Source organism: Dermacentor silvarum, chromosome 10 (genome assembly GCF_013339745.2).
Source record: "Dermacentor silvarum isolate Dsil-2018 chromosome 10, BIME_Dsil_1.4, whole genome shotgun sequence".
Classification (NCBI taxonomy): domain Eukaryota; kingdom Metazoa; phylum Arthropoda; class Arachnida; order Ixodida; family Ixodidae; genus Dermacentor; species Dermacentor silvarum.
This window is the reverse complement of record NC_051163.1, coordinates 18756173-18783934: the sequence shown is the minus strand read 5'-3', so window position 1 is coordinate 18783934 and position 27762 is coordinate 18756173. Positions and strand designations below refer to the sequence as shown.

The 27762-nt window shown below is 45.3% G+C and overlaps 1 protein-coding gene across 3 annotated transcripts in view; it reads left to right on the top strand.

Annotated features, from left to right (window-relative positions):
- Positions 1 to 27762, top strand: part of LOC119431006 (galactosylceramide sulfotransferase) — a 96079-nt gene that overhangs the window by 22440 nt on the left and 45877 nt on the right. Inside the window, exon 1 of one of the 3 annotated variants that reach the window (XM_049656889.1) lies at positions 24674 to 24913. The exons of the other annotated variants lie outside the window; for them this stretch is intronic. The gene's annotated coding sequence lies outside the window, so the exon portion shown is untranslated. Of the gene's footprint in view, positions 1 to 24673; positions 24914 to 27762 lie in introns of those variants that run through there. 3 annotated transcript variants of the gene reach the window in all.

Genomic DNA, 27762 nt, shown 5'->3' with positions numbered 1-27762 from the left:
ACAGCCAGGAGGAAGAAGGCACACCGGCGCCAAAAAAAAGAGAGCCGTAGTCCCAGAGGTGGAATCGATGTGCTCGGTTCTGGAGGAGATTAAGAATGCAATTAAGGACCTAAAGGACACGGTAGACAGCGTTAACCTTAAAGTGGACAAAATATGGAAGTGGAAGTTAACAGCCGAGAAACGGCTGAAAAAATTAGAGGCCCAAGGAGATGATGAGGAATATATGCCCTCGGAAGCAGAAAGCGTTAGAACACTTCCAGGAGCGGTGGGTAGCACAGTCAAGAGAACAATGACAGGGGGTAGCAAGTCGGGGGGTAACGGCAATAATAATGGATAGCAGAAAAAGACTTAGTGTGTGGCAGTGGAATTGCAGAGGATTTCACCAAAAAAGAGCGTCATTAGCACAGATAATCAAAGCAGTTGAAAATAGGCCAAAATTAATAATGCTGCAGGAAACTCTAGCGGAGGAGATCGGGCTGTCTGGCTTTAACTCGATCTGCAAAGGCAAAGACCCGGGCAGGGGAATCGCCACCCTAATTGACAAGAAAATTCCTTACATCGAGCATGATTTAAAATTAGGGGCGAACAAAATTGAATATATATTTATAGAAATGGTCCTAAAAAGGCACAAAGGTAAAGCGCAAAGCTTGTTCTGCCTCAACATATATAGCAGTCCCAGAGAGATGAGACAGAGCTTCAAAGCAATATTTAATAAGGCCATGGGGGTAGCCAAAAATGCGCCCCTCATAATAGGCGGGGACTTCAACGCCCCACACCAATCTTGGGGTTACCACTGGAGTACAAAGAAAGGGGAAGGAATCTGGCATCTTGCCACGGATTTAGGCCTCTCTCTTATCACAGACCCAGCCTTTCCTACTAGGTGTGGCACTTCCACGTGTAGGGACACTACCCCGGACTTAACCTTTACTTCTAACTTACCCAGGGCATACTGGATCAACTCTGGGACGGATCTGGGGAGCGACCATTACATACTACACATAATGGTGGAAACGACGGGGGTGGAGGTAAAGCATTTCACTTATATAGACTGGGATCAATTTAGAAAAATCAGGAAGGACAGAGCGGAAAAAGAAGGAATGGGGCAAATCACACCACCAGAGTGGGTAGCTCAGCTTAGGGAGGACTTGAATGCAGCAACTAAGGCTATACAAACTGAGGAAGAGGTCACACAAATGGACAGTAGATTGGCGCATTTGATCGAAGCTAAGCAATCGATTTTACAAAGATGGAAATCACACCGCTTGAACAGAAGACTTAGGAAGCGAATTGCTCAGCTCAATAGGGATATCGAGGAGCACGCCCGATATTTGCAGAAACAACAGTGGAATGAGGTGTGTAACTCTATAGATGGAAGGATAAAACGTGGAGGCAATTGGAATCTGCTCAGGCATCTGCTCAATGAAAAAGGCACTAAATCGAATAGACGTACGGCAGTGGCGAAGCTGGTACACCAGGAAAGTCAGACTGCAAGCACAGAGAGCATAATGCAGCGATTGGCAGCTAAATACTTGCCTCTCAGGACAGCGGATCAGGAAGTAAGTTACCCCGATTACTTAGGGGCAGAATGCAACTTTATGGATCAGGAATTCAACGAAAGTGAGGTACGCACGGCATTGTATGATTTAAATAGTAGGTCAGCATCGGGCCCGGATGGCATCTCTAACAGATTGCTAAAGAATTTGGACGACGACTCCATAAAATATCTGACCACATACATTAATGAATTATGGAAGAATGGGGTCTATCCAGAAGAATGGAGGACGGCCTGTACTATCTTAATACCAAAGCCGGGCAAACAACTCAACTTGGATAACCTCAGGCCAATTTCGTTAACATCATGTCTGGGAAAGACAATGGAGCATGTCATATTGAACAGGTTAACGAAATATGTGGAGGACAATGACATCCTACCGTATAATCTGATTGGTTTCAGACCGGGCTTGTCCACACAAGATGCCATGTTGTTAATCAAACATAAATTGCTTTTAGCCAGTCCAAAGCACACTAGAGCTCTCTTGGGGTTGGATGTCGAAAAAGCTTTTGACAAAATTAAGCATAGAGCAATACTTGAGGTGATTTCTGAACTGGGATTAGGCAGAAAACTATATGAAGTGGTTAAAGCCTTTCTTGGCCATCGCTCAGCACACCTTAGATTCGGGGACATTAAATCAAAGAAGATAGATCTCGGTGACAGAGGTACGCCACAAGGGTCGGTCTTGTCACCTATGCTTTTCAACCTGGCGATGTCAAAAGTGGCAAAGGGATTGAAAGGGATAGAGGGCATTAACTTTACCATTTATGCAGACGATGTGACAATATGGAACGCTGAAGGAAGTATAGGACAGGCGGAAAGCAGACTTCAGGAGAGCATTTATGAGGTAGAGTCCATTTTAGAAGACATGGGACTGAAATGCTCTGCTGAGAAGTCTGAACTCCTAGTACTCAGTAACAGGAAAAGGGGTAGAAAACCGAGGGGATATGTTCCCGAGGAAGAACCCAGGTTAGTACTAACCACGAAGGCAGGCAAAACTATTAAGCAAGTCGAATCAATTAGAGTCTTAGGGTTATTCCTGGAGGCAAACGGGGCAAACGGAAAAACAATACAAAACATCACAAGCAAGACTGAGGAGGTAATAAGACTGCTAAGGAGAATCACTAACAGACACAGAGGGTTGGGAGAGGAGAGCGCCATGAGGCTGGTCCATGCTTTCGCCTTGTGTCACTTCTCATATGTAGCAGGAATGCTTAGATGGACACAGACAGAACTAAAGAAGTTGAACAGATTAATTAAAAGGCTTGTCAAAACAACAGTGGGATTGCCGGTTAGCACACCGGATGATAAATTAATGAAACTAGGGCTCCACAACACAATAGCCGAAATAATTGAAGCTCAGCAAATTGCCCACAGAGAGAGGCTTTCCGAAACAAGGTCAGGTAGAGCAATACTCGAAGAGCTAAGGTGGTACCCAAGCGAATCAGAAAATTCGGAAGACACAGTAGAACTAAAATATAGCGTAAGAGAGATCATCAAGACGACTCCTTTTCCCAGAAATATGCACCCGGTGCACAACCTGGAAAGAAGAAAGGCAAGGGCCAAAGCTCTCCTGCAGGAGATAGAACAGGACAGAGAACATGCGGCTTTTGTAGATGCTGCATGGGTCAGAGGAAAGAAAGCCTTTACGGCAGTAGTAGTAGATGCAGATGGACTCACTCGGGATGCTATTACAATCATGACTAAAGAAGCGACAGTGGCAGAACAAGTAGCGATAGCATTGGCTTTAAGGAATAATAAGTGGACGCGAATTTACAGTGACTCTAAGATGGCTATTAGACATTTTACCAAGGGCTTTGTAACCAAAAGGGCTGCCCAGCTGATCGGTGAGATGGACAGCCAAGGGATCGAAATCCGCTGGTTTCCTGCACACATGGGGTCTGTCGATCCATCTCGGAGGAATTTGAACGAGGTGGCTAACGCAGCTGCACGAGGACTTACTATCCGTGCACTACGCGACCAGGACCCCAATAATATGCTGGAGGAGAACAGGGACCGATTACTTACATATAATGAAGTCACGAAGCATTATTACATGAACAGAAGGGAATTCCCAGTGCCACATGCTAAGCTCAATAGAGCTCAAGCGGTGACTCTGAGATTGTTACAGACAAGAACTTACCCTAGTCCAAACTTTATTAACAAGCTATATCCAGAAAGAGAGGTACCAATCAATTGCGAGAAGTGTAATGGCATCATTACTCTGGATCATATGCTTTGGCAATGTCCTGTGGCTTTCACAGACTGCGACAAGGAAAGAGACTGGTGGCGGCGAGTGCTTCACAGTGTAGTGCTTTTAGATCAAGTACAGGCCGTCCAGAAGGCCCACGACACGGCGGTAAGGTTAAACCTTACTGTCCCGACGTGGGAGCCGCCTGCGTCATCCTAAGGGTTGATCTTCAGGACCTGAATAAAGTTTATCATACCATACCATACCAGTGTTTGAGATAAGCGCCGTCAAACTTGGGGTAAAAAAAGTATGGTTATTCCGTGCTTAGTTTTCTAACAAAGCGGATTTTAACAAGTCGGTGCTTCCAGCTGGAGATTGCTATCAAAGTCAAGGCCACAAAGTGACGTATGTACGTGCTTCCTTCAACAGTCGACCGCTCTGTACTTTGAAGGACGACCGGATTTCATTGTAACCACATTAAAAATTCAAATGCCCCATATCCGAGGATCCCATATGAACATATGGGGATATACCATATGAGAACCCGTATGTTTCCATATATCATATGGAGCATGTCCCGTGGAACATGTCCCATATGTGATATGTTACATGAAACCCTTGTATATGTTCATATACTGGATATACGGGGATCGTTTGGAAGATGCGTCCCCTATAATATGTGGGAACGTACGAGTTTTTATATGGAATAATCCCATATATGTTCGTATGGAACTATTGGATATGAGACATGAGGTTTTTTCTCTCTCTCTCTTTTCGAAAGGAAAGCAGCGTGCCAACGGACGAGAACTATGGAGAGAACACGGGACGAGTCTTGTCTCTCAAGTGAAAGTTTATTCAGTCGATGTGCAAAACTTCAATTGATACCTTCAGTTGATAGACAACGCTCGTCACACTGTCTTCTTCTCTTATACGGTTTGTTTTTCTTTTCTTTTTTTTTAGAATGTAGCAATTTACTATGCCTTATTTTCATCCTACATAAATTATTCTGATTTTGCTTGGGGCACAACGACCGACAAACACCTTGCTAGTCTTTTAAGAATGCAAAAAAAAAAAAGATTTTACGAATCATTAGTGATCTGCCAACGCTTCATTCCACTGAAGAAATCTTCAAAAATCTAAAGGCCATTCCAATAACTCATATGTACCAATATAAACTCCTGCGCGAATATAAACTCAGCATTAGGGAAAATCGTACGCTGTTTTTAGACATATCTAACCTAGAATTATTAGGCAACGCAGCACAAGAAAAACTGACCACTGGAATGTTTCAAAATGTCGCACTAATTACGGATTTCAGATGCTAAGGAATAACCTGCCTCGACTGCTAAATGCACACATCAAAGCAGAAATAGATGTTCTAGACCTGAAAGCGTTGTTTTAACTCACATGCGCGTGTTCCTAATACACAGCACACATATACACTGTTTCGTCAGAAAAGTCTTTGTATTGAATGTGTTACTTCAGTTCAAATGTTAACTTCACACCGTGTCATTCATAAAAAAATGTCATGTTATTATTGTTTTCTTTTTTACCGTTTCGGCCTGTGCTGCTTCGTTGCCAAGAAATGCCAAGGGGGTCGATTTTTTTCAAGCCGTAATAGTACGGCTTTTATTCTTGGCCCCTTTCACTATGCGTACGTCATGTTGTGAAGAACAAATAAAATGCATCAATGAATGAAATGAAATGTGTTGTTGTTCCACTTCATTTTTTAAAGAAAGCGCTGTTTTATGCGTTGAAGCACGAGAGGAACTGGAACGCCAACGCATTTCGTCGGACACTTTGAAAATTTGAATATCTTGAAACTGGTGCCGTTCAGAGTGGATTCGTTCCAAGTGGATGCGCCTTGCGACCTCGCCGGCTATAACTCGTAGATTGAAATATGGGCCGTAAAGTAAGTAATGAAAAAAGTTCATTAGTATAATTATGCTCATTATTTAATGAAACATTTTGATTTCTCGTATAAAACTAATGGCCGCCTCATGGAGTAATTTAGTTCAAGGGTTTAGAATTGTGCTATCGGCCACGAGCAATTTTTTTTTTAAATTGTGGACCTTCTAAAAAAAAAAGAGAGAGAGAGAGAGAGAGACCGGTATAGTCCTCGTCTGTTTACCGCGCTGCTTGCAAGTGTATCACTTCCTGCAGCTTTTGCCCGCTTCACCCTCCTTCTGTACACAGTCCATTTATACCTTTCCTAACGCTGCACAGAATTACAGAGGCAGAGGGCACACAACACGTACATGCGCGGCCTCTCGGAAGACGCATCTGGTGGCACCTGTTGCTCATGAAACGCGGTGCATCGCGGAGAGATTAAATGCGCATGCCGGGCGCTGCGCTGTAGGTGAAAAATAAAGCATCCAGGCCACGTCAAGTGCACAGGCGCGCCGGTTGTGTTAGCGACGAGGTCTCTCTTTCTCTCTCTCTCTCTCTCTCTGCACGTGGAAATCCCAAGCTCAGTCGGCACGGTGCACGCATGACGAGCACGGACCAAGGTTGCAGCGCATGGCCCACCTTTTGACTCAAGGTTGAGTGCAGTGAGGCGCTTTAAAGAAACGGCGCGCCGTTACTCAGGCGTTACCGCCGCACTTCTCACGAGGCTACTGACGTCGTCGTCTGCTGTGTAGGTGAATATAACCTTTCTCGCAGTATACCGTCAACCTGCGGTGCAATGCGTTCTTTTCTTTTTTATGTTTTTGTGGTCGCTCCGTAAAGCAATTGCACCTCCGCCCTGGTACGTGCATGCTTTTTATACATCGAGATGCTGTAGGTGAGTACCTCGCCTGACGCTTTCAGGTCGTACGAATGTCAGTGAGTGCCTGCAAGTCGTCTAGCCTATATAATTAAAGCAGCAGGACGTGACGTCTCCAGATTTCGGTAAGCTCTTTCTGAGAAGGAAGATGAGGATGGTACTATATCTACGGGTGGATCTAGCCTTGCTAAGGCAACTGTTCCGCCCCGAGCGTCTCGTTTTAACTTGTGCGCATGCGGGATGAACATGCCGCGGAGTTACACGTGACGCAAGCGTGTCACTTATCACTCATACTGTTAAGAGGAAACGGGCAAGCGCTGATTGTTGATGCGCCAGTTGGTTCGTACCCTATACTCTGGCGTAATAGGACGCGGAGCAATGTGAAGTAAGGCCAGTACAGGAAAGAGCGTCCGTGTAATTATTATGGGGTAATAGGACTCGGAGCATCCGAGCTTCTCTTTCCTGTCCCGGTCTTGCTTCACACTGTTTCGCCTCCTGTTTCACCATAGTTATAGGAAAGGAACGAACCTGCCAAACAGAACAAAGACAGGATGTCTACACTCCACCGAGTCCAGTCTTAATTACCATAATGCGCCACCCGATTGTTAGCTACAGACCAGTAGTTTTTAAACCTCATCCCTCGTTGCACAAATCCGTCTCTTTAAGAAACTTCAATACGAGGCGAAACAACTCCCTTCTTGAAAATCTAGTGTCCCTGCCGGTGTAGACGAAGTCCTCCTTGGTCTCTTTCTCGTCTGCTTCCTTCCATACGAGGTTTAATGGTAACAAGGCGCTTGCGCAGAAGCCTTGCCGGTGTTATAGTGTTGACTTCACCTCGACTTTCATGAAGGACATGCAGGGCATGCATGTAGCCACGAAGCTAGAAGAGAAATCGGTATGGGCCTCTCGGAAGAAAAGCTTCGAGTGGACGAAGAAAAAAAAAAGACACTATTCGTCACGATGGCCTAAAGGCACACTGTAAACACAAATAAGCCTGAATGGGGGTTTCTATGGTTTAATACCTTTTAAAACTCCATCGCCCAATACATTTACTCCATCACCATGGAGTAAAAGAGCATAAAACCATGATTTTACCTCCTTCCCGAAATGATGGAGGAAAAAAACGGAATGACCTGATATCACTCCATTTACAAAATGGTGTTTATCAGTGCGAAAACCTCGTGCCGTGAAATGGAGTGAAAATGTATTTCCTCCGTGCACTGTAAACACAACTTACAGGCCGCATAGGTAAGAGATACGACGCGCAACGTTTTTAAACTACTCGGCGCCAAATCTTATTTCATCAGCGGGAACGTATTCGATATAAAAACGTGAATTCAATCCCAACACTCATAAATGTAGTAAAATCGGTCTTAAAATGGAGTTTTCTCCCTCACGAGAAATCTCATATGTAAATGGAGTAAAATCGAGGCTAGAGCGGCAGTCGCATACTAGGCACAGTCGTGTCCTATACGGCTCTGCAATTTTTTCTTCTTTCGTGCACTTCAACTCATGGATACTACTTTGGATAATCAGCGGCCGTATCTACAAGCCTTTGCCGTCACCGTGGCAGCAACGACATTTCGATATCTTCCTCAGCACGCCGCACACGACGGAGATTCCGACCGCCTCGTCGACGACGGCATGAAGACGTGATTTTAGGCCTAACATTCATTGACACCTGCCCTAGGCCGGGCAGCCGCCATGTCATTCACGCACGCCCGACTAGCCTCGTCCAGCGGAGCCAACCTCGCATCTGTCACCTCAGGTGAAACGTGGTGAACGTGGTGAAACGATTTTTCGTGAGCGTTGCAGATAGCTAGTGGTACTTGCATTCGGAGTTGTGGCGTTTACTTGTGCTCTAGTGGACGCCTTGGCGTGCCAGAATAATATTGTTCGAGAATGGCAGGCGATGCTGCATGAACCAGCTGAGCCTGAACGTTTCGGCCGTCGCGTTACGTCTTACACGTATCGAAGGAGGTGCCTTTAATGTGGCGCTAACGCTTTCTTTAGCAACTCGCTTTAAGCTGAGAATGCCATTAGTGCGGTCCGATATTATGACGATATTATTATTATTATACAAAGTGGGCGGGCCGATATTATGACGAAAAAATAGCGTGTCTGTGCTTGGGTGTGAGTGCGGGAGGAAAGGGCGCGTGTGCACATGGCTTGAGTGTATGTGCGCGTGTGTGCGCACGTGCGTTTATACTGTGTGTGTGCGTCACTGCTTTTTCGTGAAATTTTACGCATGAAAGCTTTCATGTGTGTCCGTGTGCATATAGTTTTGCTGCAGCACCGCTTGCAGTAAAACTATATTCCCGGGTTTTGACATCGGTCAGCGCTCAGGCAGGCACAGACGCGCCACTAATTCCAAGGCGACGCGAAGCATGGAGACTGCAAGAAAGTTGGGGAGGCGAGAACAATCGCCGTCTCTCGTCACTCCGACAGGCGTTTGACAGGTTTTGTGGACACTGACCCCACCGTAATGCGGCGTGTCCGTTGTCGCTAGCGTGCCTGCGTGTTCTCCCTCTGCCGGCGAGGAGGATGCCATTCAGGACCCCCTAAATGTGGTATGGTCAATGGGCGCGATCATAAACTTGCACGTCGGTTTGGCAGCAGTCAAATTTTCTGTACGTGTCGTTTGGGCGTGTTCACTTGTTGACATCTGTCCTCAATAATTTAGGAAGAATCCAGCTCCATCCAATTTTGAAATACGGGATTATCTACGGACTTCTCACAATGTCACATATTGAGTAAAAACCGTTTGCAAAAGTGTGTAGGTCGGCTGCCATGTTACGCTGTTTTTCTTTTTTTTTTTTTGTAAGTGGATTACATGTCTTGTTTTAAATGTGGTTGCCCCCAAGTTAAGGAGAGCGATAGTCTGTATGGTTCACTCGAGTAATTAAGTTGTTGTTACAGTTGGCTGCGCATCGTTCTGTCATTCAATGTTGTCCGCGCTTCCTTTTATCAGTACATCAGCAGTGTGTTGTTGTCGTGCGCGTTTGTTTATTGAATGTGCGTTATGTTGGACTCTTGGCCTTGCTGATGTATGGTATATGCTTTATATTATTGTTAATTGATATCTATCATTTCAAGCAACATGCTCTTATTACGCGTACTTTTCTTAAATTTCTGTGTTTCCCTCTACGTTTTGTCTCCCGTGTGATGTTATAATGCCTACAGATAATAAAATATACATTATACCGCTATCCGGAAAACCGCATTTTATTTTCTTCATTTAATCATAACGTGCGTTGAAATGCTAACAAGAAATACATAGGCGAGAATATAATCCTGTCAAGTATAATGATCTAGTGGTATAAAGAAAAATCGCCGTGCCAACTTGAACCTTGTGAATGTCACATACTCTCGCGTACGTGAAAGCGCAATTGCGGTCGTTTTATTTGTGCTGAATTCGCGTTTCGATTTACGTTATTGAACAGAGTTTACTAGCCGAGAAAGGGAAGTTAGATGGGTAGATAAATGCTCTTGCTATAATTCAATTTTATATTAGTCTCCAGTGAAGTTTTATAAATACATTCAAAATCTAACTAGGAAGGTGGAAAACAAAATAAGCTACGGTAAAGGTTGTTACCGACACAAAACATAGAATCTGCACTACTTCATCAGTCATTAATAAGTGTCATAAAGCCACGGCACGAAAGCTGCTGCTTCAATTCATTGCAGGAAAAAAAAGTATAAATAATGTTGAAGGATCTCAAGAAACCGTCTTCAGAAATGGATTGGTATTTACTCCATTTGCAACACCTCAAGAACACTTTCCAGAAATGAAGTAATATTCACTCCAATTTAAACACTTAAAGACTCCCTCAAGAAATGAAGTAATATTCACTCCAATTAGGATACCTAAAAACCCCTTCCGCAAATGAAGTAATATTCACTCCAATTGGAACACCGTAAAAACTCCCGAGACAAATGAAGTAAATTCACTCTTATTTGGACACCATAAAAACTCTTGTGAGAGATGGAGTTAACTAAAACTCCATGTGAATGGAGTATATTAAACTCTCATTCGGGAATGCGCTAGGCGACGAGGCATTTACTCCCATCTGGGATTATTTGTGTTTAGTGTGCAGTGGCGCTGCCAAAAGTGCTAATCGCTACACTGGCACGTGACTGCGCTATTTATTACATTAGTTGGGGTTGGTGTAAGAACTGGAAAGGAAGAGGAGAATTCTGGCTGTTCGCTCGGTAACTTTGTCTGTATAGCCTAGGTCTAACACCTGAACATCGGCCAGCAGGAATTGGGGTAAATGGACAGCTCTAAACTTGCGAACACTTATAAGTTATAGACAAAATTATTTTGCGAAAAATTGCAAAGTGAAAGAGGTGCCATGAAGGGGAAGGAACGAACGAATGAAAGAATGGTCCTAGACGAATCACTAGGCTAAGGAAATCTCATCTTGAATTTGGTCCCCTGGTGGACTTTTCCAAGCACTTAGTCCAGATGCAGTACTGGCATCTACCGGAATGCACAACGAAGTTTGAAAGGCCATACAAGTAGGAAACTGCAACTTCCATCAAAGTACAGCGTGTGACAATATTAAAGGGAACGCCATATTTGCGTTTAAGGCCGGTAATATCTCTCGGATCTGCGGAGTGATAAAAAAAAAAAACAGTTCTGAGGAATAGTTTCTTCAACGCGCGAATTATATTACGAACAGCAGTGAGTGAATTTCTGACATTAAACGTTCGTAAGAATCGATGTTTGAACGTAAACCAAGTGTTTCATAGCAAGATACTGATTTGATTGAGTTGAAAGTGCGAATCCACAACAGTAGTTCATCACAGAATTGCGCGCAGAAATACGGAAACGAAAAAGAAAAAATCGACAGTAGATGTAAACATGAAATGGCTACCGGCAAAGCAGATTGGTTGGAGATGGTACTAGCCACAATCTTAAAATGGGTGTAGTGCATGTTCGCAACGGCAAACCCCAACGCACCACACCGCACCACACCGTAGCAAACCATACTGTGCACTGGTCCGTATGGATGCTGCCCAGCTAGAAGAAAACCGGCTGAAGGCGGCACGACAGGCAGCGAAAGTCGCCTGAAGGAGGCGCCACGCAGTGAGGCGCCGCCTCTCGAGACGAGGCAAAACCTGCGCCGCGGAACTCACGGACCGCTGGCGTTCAAAAGAGCACAGGCAACTCTGTCTCAGCGCCAGAAGATGACAGTCAAGCATATAGTGTCCTGTATCTGCCTTTTGAACGTCGCCATTGGAAATGACAAATAAATCTTCAGCGTATACTCTTAAGTTATAGTTTGAGTGATATTGGGAACAAACATTAGGACGAACTCGGAAGCAATATTTTTGTAGCTTGCTTGGAGAGTAACTAGGGTATGTATGTAATGCGGTCCTGTACGACGGGTCGGGGGCCAGAGACCGCATTTTCTTAACTTTTGACTGGTTGTCCAGATGATCTTGTTTTGTTATCGCAGCGATACCCAGACGTTCTCGTTTGAGTGCCCGGATAACGGTTCTGGCTTTTGGCTCAAGGTCACTTGGAGGTCGCCGACAATGCTAGATAAAAGCATTTCAGGCTTAGCATAGACAGTGCGTCTTTTGAAAGTGAACGTGTTACCTTCCACATTTAATTGCTCGAATTGTACCTCCGCCGTGTTGGTTCGAGCGCAATGCTTTTCGCTACATTGATTTATGTACGGCTGGGTTCAACAGGTTTCGTGCAGATGACATATAGCAGTTGTCTATATTTGTGAACGGACAGTGCGCTCAGCGTAATGCGCTACTGCAGCGTGCTGAAATCATTTGTCACTCCTGTCTGGGTTAGCTATGAGAGAGCCGAGATTCATTATTTTTCCGGAGCCTAATTCTTTCTCCTTTTTTGTTTTCTTTCTGGGAGTTCCGCTCCGTTGCGTAAAAAGCTTTGCGACATACACGGCGCGAATCACGGGCCGTTGCATGCAGCAAAATGCTGATATACGTTTGCCTCTGTGTAGTTACACAACTCAGCCAACCGAGAGACAGCTGTACAGAAGCCGAACTCGCGAAGCATTTCGTTCTTAACCACCGCCTTTCATTGCCCAACCACTTTCGCTAGTAATTAGAGGCGTTCCGAATAGCTAGCATTTGTTTATAAAACCAATCGAGAACAATTATTCTACACAAGAACGCGGCCTGAGAATATTGAATTGAATGAATGATACTTTCTTGGCATCTCAATATAGGAGAGGGTGGGGGGATATAGAAGGAAATAAACACGGAGAGGTAAGGCGCGAAAAGTTATTTGTTTGCTTCAATCGCACACTACATTTGCAAGTACGTTCGATTGGAAACGTTAGGAAGCTCGCCGCACTTCCAGGCTGCTATACAACTGGAACTTGTGGAACTTCAAGTTTTTTTTTACATGGCGAGCTCGCTCCGATATTCGTAGCAACCCATACAGTACATGTTATAACATTCAAAGAAATCTAATGTAAAAAATACAAAAAAAAACCAACACACGGCGCAATTAACCCCGCCTTGGTCAATATGTTCGCGATCGCGTTCGGCGATCGCGAACAGAAGGCAATAAAGGCCAGACGTTTCATAGCCCCAATCGCCTTAACCACGGCGGCACCGACACCATGTTTCACTGGAGCCGGTGACTCATCCCGTTTTCTTTCTTTTTTTTTACTTATTTTGTTTTCTTTTTCTGTCTGGTTACGAAATCCTCGAGCTCAGCACACAGCGATAACGCCTCAACACGAGGCAATTCACGGAGTGTTATCAAGGCTGTTACCCGACAGGATTACCGTAGAAACGCCTGGGTATAGGCACGAAATGCAGGGACAGCAAGCCTCTATCAAGTGTCATATACGCCCTGCAGCTGAAGGCTCTGCTCGAGAGGTACGTTTAGAGTGTCGCATATTGACCCTTTTCTCGAAGCAGTTTGTTTTAGACAAACGAGATGGCGCTTACGGCGGCGCGCCATACGTCTCCTCAGCGACCGCGCACGAATACGAAACCACTACCACTTCTACCTTGCTTCTGTGCGATCAGCTGTCGGAAATGCAACATAGTTTTCGCTATCGCACTGTGCTCCAATCATGCTAGATTGAATCATTTGGATTGAAGACGTGTGCAGTAGTTGGCTGCAAAAATAGTGACTGGCATGTTAAGGAATGGAATGAATCGGTGTGGCCAAGTTCGCGGACCGCTGCTGCAACTGTACGAACGTGTTACCGGCACTTCCAAATGTACGGATTTCCTCGAGGATACAGAAATTTGCTCATCCGCCAGCAGTGTATCGCTAACCTTCTAAGGAAGGGCTTCAGCCCCAGAACGTCGGCAAGAGTGAGTACCACTCGTTAAACAATGACAAAAAGGAGTAGCGCCGCTTCCTGTCATAGTAAGTTTCGCGCACGTTATCTGTACACATCTATCCCAAATGGCAGGAAAACTTACGCCCACTCTATCGCCGACATATCAAGAATAAGTGAATGGGCACACACTTGAATATATGCGCACTATATACGCACAATAAGTGACGGTACTACATCGATAACGCACGAATTGTCGAAGCTGTATGTTTCGTGACGGTCCACAAGAGTAAGCGAGTTACTCGCGATAATACGCATTTGCTACACGGTATTGAAATGTGCAGAACAGCTATGTTTCAAGCCTTGTGCGCAGCAAGAAAAAATCTATCGGAACTGAGCACACCCGCGAGCGATTAGGCAGAAAATAATCAGATAGTGGCCACACTGAGGAACTTCACTGAGTCAGAAACTGACAAGCCGCTGCTTCAAAATATTTGCCAAATAAAGTACAAAGAGCAAAACACACTAATCTTGATTCAATTCATGAGTGAAATGTTTGGATAGCTTGGAATACATATTTAGCCCCGCTTTTAGAACAAGCACAATATACGCTGCTTGCGCCGTTTGGACATAGGTTATAATCAGCTCCGACAAAACCTTTTCCATGCCCTCTGAAGCTGCGATCAAAGCTTCGTGTCGTTCACCCTGTCACTGTCTACGATATTTCCCAAAACAGAGGTTTTCTAAGCCGCGCCGGCGTCATACACTTCCATTGTAAACAAGGAGGCAATGGAGGCAGTTGAGGCAAGCAATGGACGCGTCACCACGTGATCAAAAATGGCAGCGCCCACGGCATCGCCGCGAAAAGGGTCAATAGGACTTGTCCTTGGGATCCGCGAAGCGTCTGCAACTTCGGAGAGGCTGCGAGCAGGACCACTCGGTCGGTGCACCTGTATATCCGGTGTCCGTACCGAGGATTAGGCGAGTCCAATGCAGCTCTACGTCGGTGAATGTGGCGCGAACCGGTGCATTTAGCGTGACGGCGCCAAAATCCTGCAATGGCGTCAAATCTTGCTTCGCTTCTGGCTTCCTGTTCAGATGACAGTGGCGTTGCTCTTGCGTACACTGTACACTGTCCACTGACTGACTGACTGACCGGACTGACTAGCCGTACCGACCGACCGACCGAACGGCAGACTGACTGAAGTAACCTGACTGGCTGGATGGACTGACTGAACTGGCTGATTCGCAGACTGACCGACTGTCTTTGTTGTTGCCCAAGTAAATGGCCCAAGTAACTACACTCCTGTCTGTTCAAACGGTACTGCTGGTGACTGTATCGGTTGCAGAAGGCCTGCTGGTTTGAGTGGCGGTGTTTTGCGCCTTTGACAATCTCGGCACGATTTGACATAGTGCTGCACTGAATTCATCAACTTCGGCCAGTAATATTTTTGGCGGATTCTCGTCAGAGTCCTGCTAACGCCTAAGTGACCAGCTGAAGGGTCATCATGGCAAGCTTCAAAGATCGCAGCTCGTAGCGATAATGGTACGAGAAGTAGAAACGTCTCATCACTGGGCTCGAAGTTTCTTTCGTAGAGGACGTTGTTTTTGAGGACATACGAACACAATCCGCGGACAAAAATTTGGAGGACGCTTAAGCTTCGCCTTTAAGAGTGGAACGCGATAGCATTCAAAGATCCCTGGCTGCTTATCAGGCTTTTTTCTCGTATATTCAAATTACAATCCGACGCAATCACGTGTTGTACTTAAGTCGTACTTAACGATTTTTCTGACGGATTCTGCTTTGAGAAATTCAATTTTTGTTCACTAACGCTTTGCGCCACGCAAAGGGCCTGCACGGTCGGGGTGGTTCGGGATGATGTGGTTCGGCGTGATTATTTCCGCCAACGACACCGGCGCTCCCGCCGACGCCGGATTTTCTGCGACACGGGGCACTTAACGCTGTCGGGTTAAAACTCGAGGAACTTTCACTTGCCGACCCTCCAGGTGCTGGGTGAGCAGGAGTAATTCCGGATCAGTGCGCTGATGATGAGCCATTTCCGTCGTGTTCACAGCCCCAAGAAATGGGAAATCTTGCACGTATTCAGGTGACGTAGATTCGATCAATGCGCGTGACAAGCAATCAGCATCATTGTGCCTGAGACTGGACTTGTAAACGACCGTGATGTCATATTCCTGTAGACCTAAGCTCCACCTAGCGAGCCTTCCAGAAGGGTCCTTGAGATTCGCCAGTCAGCACAATGAATGATGGTCGCTGATGGCTCGAAGCGGTCTGCCGTACAAGTATGGCCTGAACTTGCTGATGGCCCATATAACCGCCAGGCATCCCTTTTCTGTAGCTGAGTAATTTGCTCCCTCAGTTTGTGCTAGAAGAGTTTGGTTTGAAGTGCCATACCAATCCAAATCGATCAACTACTCAATAACGGTATCGCATACATTTTTAAATTTTGCCGAGAAACTGTTTAAGGTTGTAACCGGGCTGATTGACCGGATTGACTGACCGGTCTAACTGATTTACTGACTGAGCAAACTATAGTTTAACGAACCCTTGCACCCGCCGCGGTGGATTAGCGGCTATGGCGTCGCGCTGCTAAGCACGAGGTCGCGGGATCGAATCCCGCATTTCGATGGGGGCGTAATGCAAGAACGCCCGTGTCACGTGCTCTGGGTGCACGTTAAATATCCCTTGGTGGTCGAAATGAATCTGTAGTCTCCCACTACGGTCTGCCTCATAATCATATCGTGGTTTTGGCACGTAAAATTCCAGAATACAATCCAAAAAAAAAAAAAAGAAAAGAAAAGCGACTCGGGAACTATGAGATTCAGCGTACTGGAGGGCTACATAATAATTTAGACGACATTGGCGTTCTTTAACGTTGTGAGAGTTGGAGTCGGGCATATCAAAAAGGGGGGTAGCTGGCCCACGCCGTCGTCCACCTCATGGTGGAGAGAGACGATGTTCAACGATGTTGAAGAGAGGAGCAGGTTCTCATCAAGAAAGAAGACTGTTGGATTTACTTACATTGAGTTTTTATTTTTATTAGCGACATCGTCTATGGCATCCCGGTCATGATGCGGCTATTCGCCGACGACAGTGTGCTTTATCAGGAATTGAACGCCCGCCGCAGTGATCAAGTCCACGTGAACCACTGGTTATCTAAAATTCAGAATTGTTGCTCGAGATGCCAAATATACATTGACGCGAAAAAAAAACTGCAGCGATGACTATAACTTGCAAGAAAGATGCCTTAAATTTCCAACGCAAACTGGTCAATCATTACTTGTCATTTGTTTCAGCATATACGTACCTAGGCATTGTAATACTCATCACATCTCACTTGAGATGGAACGAACACGTAGCATATGTTAAAAAAATGCTGGCTCTCCCGCAATCGAGTAGATGTAAGCATGAAATGGCTACCGGCAAAGCAGATTGGTTGGAGATGATACTAGACACAATGGGTGTAGTGCATGTTCGCAAGGGCACACCACACAACCATCCGCGGCGCGCCGGATGCTGCCGGCGTGGTCACGCAGCGTAGCGCCATCTCTCGAAGGAGGCGGCGCAAAACCCGCGCCGCGGAACTCACGGACCGCTGGCGTTGAAAAGAGCACAGGCAACCCTGTCTCAGCACCAAAAGATGACAATCAAGTCTATGGTGCCCTGTATCTGCCTTTTGAAGGTCTCTATCGGAAATGACAAATAAAACTTCAGCGTACTAGAAGTTACAGCGTCAGCGATACTGTGAGCAAACATTAGGAAGAACTCGGAAGTAATATTTTTACAGCGAAGCTGTATACCTCTACCAGCCAAGGAGATTTTCGTGTCGTTGGCGTAAGCAAAAAAAAAAAAAAAACGCCACGCTAAAAATTGAATACAAACAGCATATCTCCTTTGAAATCAGGCATACAGCTCAGCACTCGTTTTCAAAAGAAAAACCACAAAACAAGCATCAAAACCACATGATGGATGATAAGGCGCGTGGGAACAATGGGGACACCCTCCGACGCGTTCCGGTAAAGATTAGGTTTGCAGCTGCTTCGAAAGGGGTTTACGTCATTCAAAACCCTCGTGTGAAGTGCAAACCGTATAATTTATGCTTACTAATGACGTCTGCGAATAATGCGAAGCACGTTCCGTCTCCTGCGAGTGTTTCCCGCTAAAGATTACGGTTGCGTAAGCTACTCCGAGTGGAAATGTGCCTAACAGCATAGAAATCACGTAGTGACGTCACCACGGTCTAGCAACTCATTCAGTTCATTCCAGGCTACCATGGGTAGACCACGGAAAGTAAAGACGCCAGAAGAATAGCGTGAATATAATGTAATAAAGGGTATGGTTAAGTACATTTCACTTGCTTCTGGTTTCACTCTTTGTAGCGCCACGTGTGTGAATTCAAGTGACGTCACAATGGGTAATCGTTGTGGGTGTCGATTACAGCTTCGCTGTCCAACCACCTTCACAGCGTGGATTGGAGCCACAGTTTTTTTTAACTTGTTTGGGCAGTAACTAGCGTATGTAATGTGGTCATGCATGTACAAAGGGTTGGGGGCCAGAGACCGCATTTTCTTAACTTTTGACTGGTTGCCCGGATAATTTCGTTTTTTTTTCTCGCGACGATGCCCGGATGTTCTTGTTTGAAGGTCGCCGACACCGGGAGCTAAAAGCATTTCATGCTTAAAAGTTGAGAAAGCTTGGATACTTAAGAAGGGCGCTAGCTAAAGCAATCCACGAAATTAAACCGATTGCCTATAAGACATATGTAATACCAATACTGGAATATGCGTCAGCTATTTGGGACCCGCACACTCAAGAGAACACAGTAAAACTTGAATCAATACAGAGCGAAGCTGCAAGGTTCATATTTAACGCCCACCAACGCGACATACTCGTATCTCCATCAGCTCCTCTGTTCTCTAGGCTGCGTACCCTTATTAGCACAAGAAGTAGGGCCGAACGTTGAGAAAACATTGGCCCTAGAATGGACAGCGTTAGGTTAACGTTCGCCGCGCTTCTGGCGCTCTTTGTGGTGTATTGAATAATTGAAATTTGGGCTAATTGGCGCGGGCTCATCGAGATGTCTTAGGCACCAAGCACGCCATAAAAGAATGATAGAAAACGTCGCTAACTCGCTAGTTATTAAAAACGCGCAAATAAGTAACTCCGACCCGCCGTGGTTGCTCAGTGGCTATGGTGGCTATGGTGGCTGTTGTGGCTGTTGTGCTGTTGAGCACGAGGTCGCGTGGCTGTTGAGCACGAGGTCGCGGGATCGAATCCCGGCCACGGCGGCCGCATTTCGATGGGGGCGAAATGCGAAAACACCCGTGTACTTAGATTTAGGTGCACGTTAAAGAACCCCAGGTGGTCTAAATTTCCGGAGTCCCCCACTACGGCGTGCCTCATAATCAGAACTGGTTTTGGCACGTAAAACCCCATAGTTTAATTTTTTTAAGTAACTCCGAACAATAACTATGTATACCTTCGAAGTCATGCATACGCAAAGAAAAAATGAAAATGAATGAAAAAGACAAGTAATGACGCAGAGAGCAACGCTAATCGCGTGCCTTCCAAAAGGTATCTCTCCTTGGCGGATATCGCAGCTGACGAAGAGCTGACACTTGCAATTTACTCGAGTTCCTGGCCGATATGGCATGCTTCCACAATTGCTCTCGTAACCTTACCCCTACTGAGGAACAAGATATCTGCATTGCGCGACGGTGACAAGCTGCCGCAGCTCCCACAATGATAAGCCGAGTGGATTCTGGCATCCTTGTTGACACCGTCTTCAGATTCACCGGTGCCGTGCACTGCTGATACGCGTCGAAGTTCAAGTTGCATTTGCCAATTCACGCTGTATAACTACTGGCTCCATATCAATACAGTGTTTTTTTTTTTTTGCAGCGTAGCTGTATGTGTCTAGGGTTCCATGTATGTTTTGTGTTTGTCTGTCAAAAAAAAAAAAGTGAACGTGGGGCGATCCCGGAGATAGTGCAATAGCGGGCCGACCCGTGGCGGTGAAGCCGGCTTTAAGCACCCCGCCCCTAATAATAATAATAATAATAATAATAATAATAATAATAATAATAATAATAATAATAATAATAATAATAATAATAATAATAATAATAAATCAATATACATTGTTTCAAGTCGATGGGTATACTGGAATCGATTGTGAACAGTGCATGGACTCCCGAGCATGAGGCATTATAGAATGTATGCACAACCATACACGCTTGACTCGCAAGAGGACAATGCCACTGACTGTGGGGATGTCTGTGCCGTACAAACGAAAGACGGAATTGTGTGATATCCACTGTGTGTGATATCTCGAGGCACACTCAAATGTGATATCGGGAAGTTCGTGACCGCGCACACTGCATGGTTTAGCCGTGATGACACTAACCCCTGCGATCGTCGTTGGAGACTTCACTATGGACATTTCCAATACCAGACAAGAAATGGTTCGCTCAGTTTGTGCTATAGAAGAGTTTGGTTTCAAGTGCCACACCAATCCAAGTCAGTCAACTACTCAACAACGATCGTGTATCGTGATTTAACTTTGGCCAAGATTCTGTCTAAGGTTGCAACCGAGCCAATCAGTGTGTATCACAATAATCACAAAGCTATCGTAAATACCATTATCAAATGATGAAAATAAACACATGTACCCTTGTCTAACCCTGTCTGATGTGCTACAGCTTCGCTGGTCACATTGTGGAATGCCGCCTCACTTTTTTTTTTTTTCGGGGATGACGTTAGCCCCGTAAGTTCTTTTCTTTTTTTTTGTTCAGGCATGCACTTCTTCTTCGACACGTACGCAAACGGGTCTGTCTCTCGCAGTCGCTCATCGAGACATCGTCGGTCGTCGTCGGTGGAGGCATGGGCGTGCCACATCATCCGGTGCCGCTATCTCAAAATTTCTTCCGTTCGCCGTCGAGAAAGGAGACGGCGGGGAAGAAGGCTCGCAACACCGGATGCTGAAGTTGTCGAGAAGGCGGCGTCCCTGAAAAAAAAAAGAAAGAAAGAAAAAGCGGTGAAGGCAGGGGACGAAATCATTCCGTCGTGCTACGGAAAGCGCGTACTGCAATATACTATTACAGACACAGACCGTTGGCGTGTGAAGTCGTGCGTCTGTGCACGTAGACGAGAATACGCGAACTTCTAGCGCCGTTACTGCAATCGGCGCCGGGACACAAAAAAAAAAAAAAAAAAAGTCTGAAGGACTGAGAAGAGGGGGTGAGGCAGGCATGCGTGCAATGAAGGTGTTTTTTCACCTCCGATGTGCGCATTGCTGCATGTATAAACGGTGTATGGAGGACACCCCAAGGAGCTATATGATTGGGACAAACCCAGAAAACAACCCGTACAAAGATAGTCACAACAATTCTGACGTGTTTCTGTTGCCTAAGTCTAAGGCTATATGTTTGCATAGTTAACGCATGCACAAAATTACAGGGACACAGAAGGAGAATATTAAGCTGTATTTGTAAGTTGGGTTGTGCAATAGCGAATCGGCCACTGCTTCATTAAAAAAAATAACGCCCATAAGCTCCATATGCAATAAATCCAATATGATTATATGAAATCTCTCTCTCTATATATATATATATATATAGAGAGAAACGGGGTAGGAAAGGCAAGGAGGTTAACCGGAAGAGATTCCGGTTTGCTACCCTGCACAGGTGGAAGGGTAAGAGGGAAAGCAAAGAATAGGGGAGAGATAAATATATACGTTCATTTAATGCTATGGGACGTGCGCCGTGTTTATATGGAACCCCTACGGAGTGTTCTAATACGGATGTATGAGACATGCTCCATATAGTATGAGAACATACGGTTTTTTTATGTGGAATCCACATATGTTCATATGAGATTATTGAATACGGGGCATGTGTGTTTTTGTGATAGAGTATCACCGTGGGAAGAGGCCTGGCAAGCAGTAATGAACGCAAAAACGAAAGCCGGCTGCCGATGTCGTCCTCCCACCAGCACGCCGTGACGTCAGTGATTTTGGCAGCGTCTGCGCAGGTCTATATGTATAACTGCTTATAAGTACACTACATTGTATGCTAAAAGAACCAGACTGAACCTATTGTAGATCTTGAGAATTCTTTCTTCTCTATACGGCGAAATGGCTCAGACGCTATACAAAATACTTGGGAAACAGTTGTGACGTCACACCGACATCGCTGAGGTTTCGGCGCGAAATTTAAGGAAGAGGAGTTTGGCCAATCGTTTTCGCCACTAATGTGATGGGTCTCTTTTCCAACAAGCCAAGCCAAGGAGGGCTCTGCTCATTAGGCGGTGCTAATCTTTCCGTGAAGCTTTCGTTCACTCGGAGTCGCGTGGAAGGCGATCAGAGGCGGACATTGGAGGAGTCCCCCTTCTGCTCCTTTTCTGGCCAATACAGCTTTCGCTGCATTACACGGATAGAGTTGGCGAGACGGAGTGCAAAGTTAAAAGTCACCGACGATTACGGTACTCCCTAATGCGAAATTTCAGCGCAGCTCTATACGTGTTTTCATTTAGCGATATATTGGCTGGCGCGGACAATCCTGTCTCGTGCTGGCACGTTGCAAACGGAGCGAAGTGTGGCGCGACTGCCTCGCTAATCGGGAGATTGCGAGAGGCAGCGCGTGGGTGACGCGTGGGCGCGATTACACAGCAGCCTTCGCTCATGCAGCGCTTTGTTTGCATATGTGGTATTGTTGGACGCGCTCGCCGCATACCATCGGTGAACAGACGACGGCGCGCTACTCTGGGGCCAACTCGTAGCGCTCGTCGCCCGTGTTGCGCGGCCCTGCGCCTTTCTTCTCACGCTTTCGCCGTACCCTCCTCCTCCGCTTTCCGCATCGTGGTCCCGCTGCACCTTCCTCCTCCGCTTTTCCCCTCGCGCTATCTTCGCTATCGCCGTCTTTCATCGCCCGCTGCGCTCCGCGTTCGCTTTCAGTCTTCACTGTGCTCGTTCGGTCGGTTACGCCGAGGGACGACGCGGACGCTCAACGCAGCAACGGGCGCTAAAAGCTGCGCTCTAAAAATAGTTGGGAGGTGACTCGACGTTTATAGTGGAAGTGTATGAAAGACTGTCTTCCTTGGCGAGTTGGGGGTGAGAATTAGGCTGTATGAACTGTATGATCTTGTTTGGATTACTTACAAGGGCTCCGATGTTTGATCTTTACACCCTGCGTTTGTGAGTAGTCACAGGTCGTTAATGAGGCATATGTCAGGGTTGCCTCAGTTAAGTGTGGCAGCGGCTGTACGCTGTTGCATCTAAATATCCTCCCGAACCTTTTTTTTTTTTTTTGATGCTGTGCTGTCGTGCGTATATACCTATAATGCGCTTCTCGATATGGCCGACATCCTGTGTGTGTTGACGTCGGGTTGTGACCCACAGATGCGCAAACAGGAAGACAGTGGGATCGAACGCAGGAAATGCGCCGAGCCATGAAGAGAGAGAGCGCCGAGCCAAGAAAGAGAGAGAGAGATGAGTGTAGGGGCATGCTGTGATGGCGTTCCACTAAAGGGTATACATTGACCCCCAGCGGTGGCGCCTCGTAATGAGTCGCCCACGGCTTTCAATATTCATAACGGCCCACTGAACGCGCAACCGAATGTTCGCCGGTGGAATGCTCTGTAAATCTTATTCAGCCGCCCTGCAGTACAATGACGCGCCGTTCGGTGTCGACAATAGGCGGCGGTGTTGAAAGGAGATATTCCGTGTACCGATGAGGCACTGGATGCCGGGGAATTGTGCGCAAGCGTTGCTAATTATGCTGTAGACTTATCCCGATGCTATAAGTAGAGCGTGGTTGCTGGAGGCGAATTGTATACACGCAAACTTGAGGCACTGATTCGTACGTAGAGTTTTCTGCTGACGCATTTCGATGGAGCGAAATGCAAAAAACGCCCGTGTACACATACAGGGTGTTGTGTTTCAGCGAGCACTTTCAAACATTTTTAAAGGTTGCCTGTGGCAGATAGCACAATTCTAGTTCGTGAGCTGGTCTACTCGAAGAGGCGGACATTACTTGCACACAAAAAAATTGAAAAGCATAATCGACTGATTAACAAAAATTCACTAATTAAGTTTTTAGCTAATTACCTTATGGGTCATATTGAAATTTACTAATTGTAGCTGTGGAGTTTGCAAGGCAGATCCACTTGGAACCAATTCTTAGGATGACACCAATTTCGAGATATTAATACCCGAACTTTGCGGAGAAAGGCATTGCATGGCGTTCCAGTATTGAAGCACAAAAGTAACTGGAACGCCAATGCATTATTTCCCCGAGTTCGGGAATTAATATCTCGAAACTGGTTTCATCCTGAGAATTCCTTCCAAGTGGATCCGCCTTGCGAACTCCACGGCTAGGATTTATAAATTGCAACATGGGCCATAAGGTAATTAGTTAAAAACTCAATTAGTGGATTTTCGTTAATTAGTCGATTATGCATTTCCATCTTTTGTTCAAGTAATGGCCGCCTCTTCGGGTAGACCACCTCACGAACTGTAATTGTGCTATCTGCCACAGGCACCCCTAAAAAATTTGTGAAAGTGTTCGCTGAAACACCCGGTATACATGTGTTCGTGCATTGCCAATTCACCGCCAAGGTCGCTTCGCTCGTATAAATCGATATCTCCTTTTTGTATTTCTGATACCGCCACATCACTGATAACGTCGGGATACCACAGCCGATAACTATCCCGCACTTGTATCGGCGAGGATCGGCTGACGTCTGACGAGATTTCTACATGTCGAAGGGGGAGGGGCAGGAAGGGATGAGAGAGCTGTAGTGGCAGGCTCCGTCATTCGTATAGTGGGGACGAATCGTGCGTGACGTGAGTGCAACAGTTGGACCGCGCTGAGCGGTTGCGAGCTCCATTGTGACTGGTTCTTTTATTATAATTTTTTCGTTCCAGCTCCGCAGCAGTGCACCGTATTGTCGCTCAAAAACACCGCTACCATGTGAAGGTTTCGCGTACGTACCGTGCAGTGCAGCGCACTCTAAAACGCCAACTTTTGATTCACTTCGATGCAAGTCGAACGTAGATAGCGCATGGGGAGAGTTGTTGGCTTTACTCCGACCTCTGGTGAGTTGACATTATGTGTTCACCATTTCCATATCGGCGCCGCCGTGGTCTCCAGCTGCCTATCAACTCGTGCTTAGTGAGGAGATTTAGATTAGGGGACGCGCAGACGGCCTTGCGTATTTATCTCAAGAACCCAAATCGTAGTGGGATTTTTTAGGACCTCGTATATTTTGGGGCTTGCGTAAGCAAGCGGAGCGCATACCTCTTGCCTTCTGAGAATACCACCCGTTTCGAGGTATGCGCCGTCAAACTTGCAGTAAAGATGGAATGATGTCCCACTTAAGCTTTCAGTGTGTGCGGATCGACACGACAGCTGTGTTTCTGTTGCATTATCAACTGTATACCCACCCCTTATGCAATACCCCTAGCAAATGGGTCTTTAAGGAAATAAAACTGAACTGAACTGAACAATACATGACCTTGAATGATGACGACTACATTCTCGTTCCAGACCATGACTGTCCAAACGCGTTAAATGCATTCTTTTCATCAATATAAATCATAGAAGACCATTCAAACGTGCTTGAGGTAGCTGATATTGACTACCGCTTTTTGCAGCCCATCGACATCACTGTCGATGGCATCGCATCACTTATAAATAACCTGAAATCGTCCACATCAGCATGCGTTGACGAGGTTAATTTGAAGATACTAAAAGACGCGATATCCGTCTCAAGTAAAATATTATATAATATATTCCGGCATGCGCTGTCAACAGAAAGCTACCCCTTGACTGGAAAAATCGCGAAGGTCGATCGTCCTCATCTTTAAAAGTGGCACTAGAAATTAAATCCTTGAATTACAGACTGATTTCACCAACTTCCATGTACTGTAAGGTGCCAGAGCATATCATCGCCTCCCATATTTACGACCCTTTTAGAACACAACTTTTTTCTTCCAAACCAACATGGGTTTAGGAAGGGTTTATGGTGGGAAACCCAACTATTTGAGTTCATGACTAAATTACATTTTAACCTGGACAAAAACCTGCAAACTGACCGCACTTTTTTGGGGGGATTTTTCAAAAGCCTTTGATCACGTAGCTCACTGCCGTCTAATTTCTAAACTATCTTCTTTGTGCTTAGATTCACTAACGCTATTTTGGATCCGGAACTTTCTTACCAATCGGCAGCAGGTCGCCGTATATAGTTAATAATATGTCCTCCCGCCCTGTCTTAGGTTTCTTCTGCTTGTGCTGGAGGGCAGTGTCTTCGGTCCACTAGTTTTTTTTTTTTATATGTATTAACGACTTACCGAATGACATATATTCTCGTGTGTGTGTGTGTGTGTGTGTTTGCTGACGATTGTATAACTTACCGGGTGATTACTAGCACTGATGACCACGTAAAAATTCAGAATGACCTTGACCTTATTGCAATTGATGCAGCACGTGGCTAATGTCGCTTAAACCAAATAAATGTAAAAGTAATGCCCTTCACTCGCAAACGTTTCGTTTAATCTTTTCATTCTATATTAATAGCAGCCCGATGTGTGAAGTTACTTTTTTTCAAAATACCTAGGCCTAACCCTGACATCGAATCTGTCCTGAACTACTCATAACAACATCTGCGGCAACGCCTCCCGGTCCTTAATTGAGCTATTTACGCCGGAATCTGCGTAAGACGTCGACTAATGCACGCACATTATAGCCTATATCCAACATTTGTTCGCCCTAAACTTAAATTTGCTTCTTGAGTATATGATCCCCTTGTTACATTTATTTAACCACTATGCTAGAATCAGTTCAGAATTGAATCCGCTCGATTCATCTCCCAAAATTACAACTACAACGCGAGCATAACGCAAATTAAAAAAAAAACAATTTATCAATTCCTTCTTTGAACACCTGTCGGGATGTATATCACTCCAATCGCTGTTTCACAAGTACGTTTACGGACCGAGGCCATCACCGATAACTCTGCAAGTCTCTCCAATCACGTCACGAAGATTACGTAATCGCCTTTCACGTGCCTCTGTGGTAAAAAACAGACGCTTTCAATTAATCTGCCCTTCCACGTGGCATCCGCTTGTGGAACGACCTTCCCGATATCCTGCGTAGCTGAAGCTAACGAAAAAAAAAAAAAAGAATCCGCCACCAAATAAACACGCATTTCGTATTTTAGTTAACGTTTTGTCTGTTTCTTTCTTTTCTTTTTTTCTTTTTTTTTTTTTTGCTCTGAGGATTTTCCACTTTGCGTACACTTCATTCTTTATTGTATAATTATGAACAAAGCGTGTTACTGTGATTTGTATAAGTGTATGCTGTCTATACCATGTGAACTGTTGAAGCGCCGCTTACCCAATGCCCATTCTTCGAGCCTGCTGCAGTGTGAGGCATTTTAAACAAACAAACAAACAAACAAACAAACAAACAAACAAACAAACAAACAAACAAACAAACACAGCAAACAAACACAGAAACAAACACAGAAACAAATACAGAAACAAATACAGAAACAAATACAGAAACAAATACAGAAACAAATAAACAAGCAAATAATAAATAAATAATATGCTACAGGCGATTAAAACAAATGTCATATTCTCAGAAAAGAAAAGTATGCGGACCCAACGCACATCTTAGAATCAATGTAAAGCGAAGCTCTCGTGGAGCGGCTAATCAGATGCTACGTAAATTTGCACATTAAAAGAAACTGGCATGCGCTCATATGTGCTCTTGCGAACCGTGCCACGCAATGTGACACACGCGGCGCGAATCATCTCCAAGAGCTAGTTATATATATATATATATATATATATATATATATATATATATATCCAAATAATGTGAACACCATGTGATATATTATTGTAAATAGTTCCTGTATACATGCATAATTTCATTCACT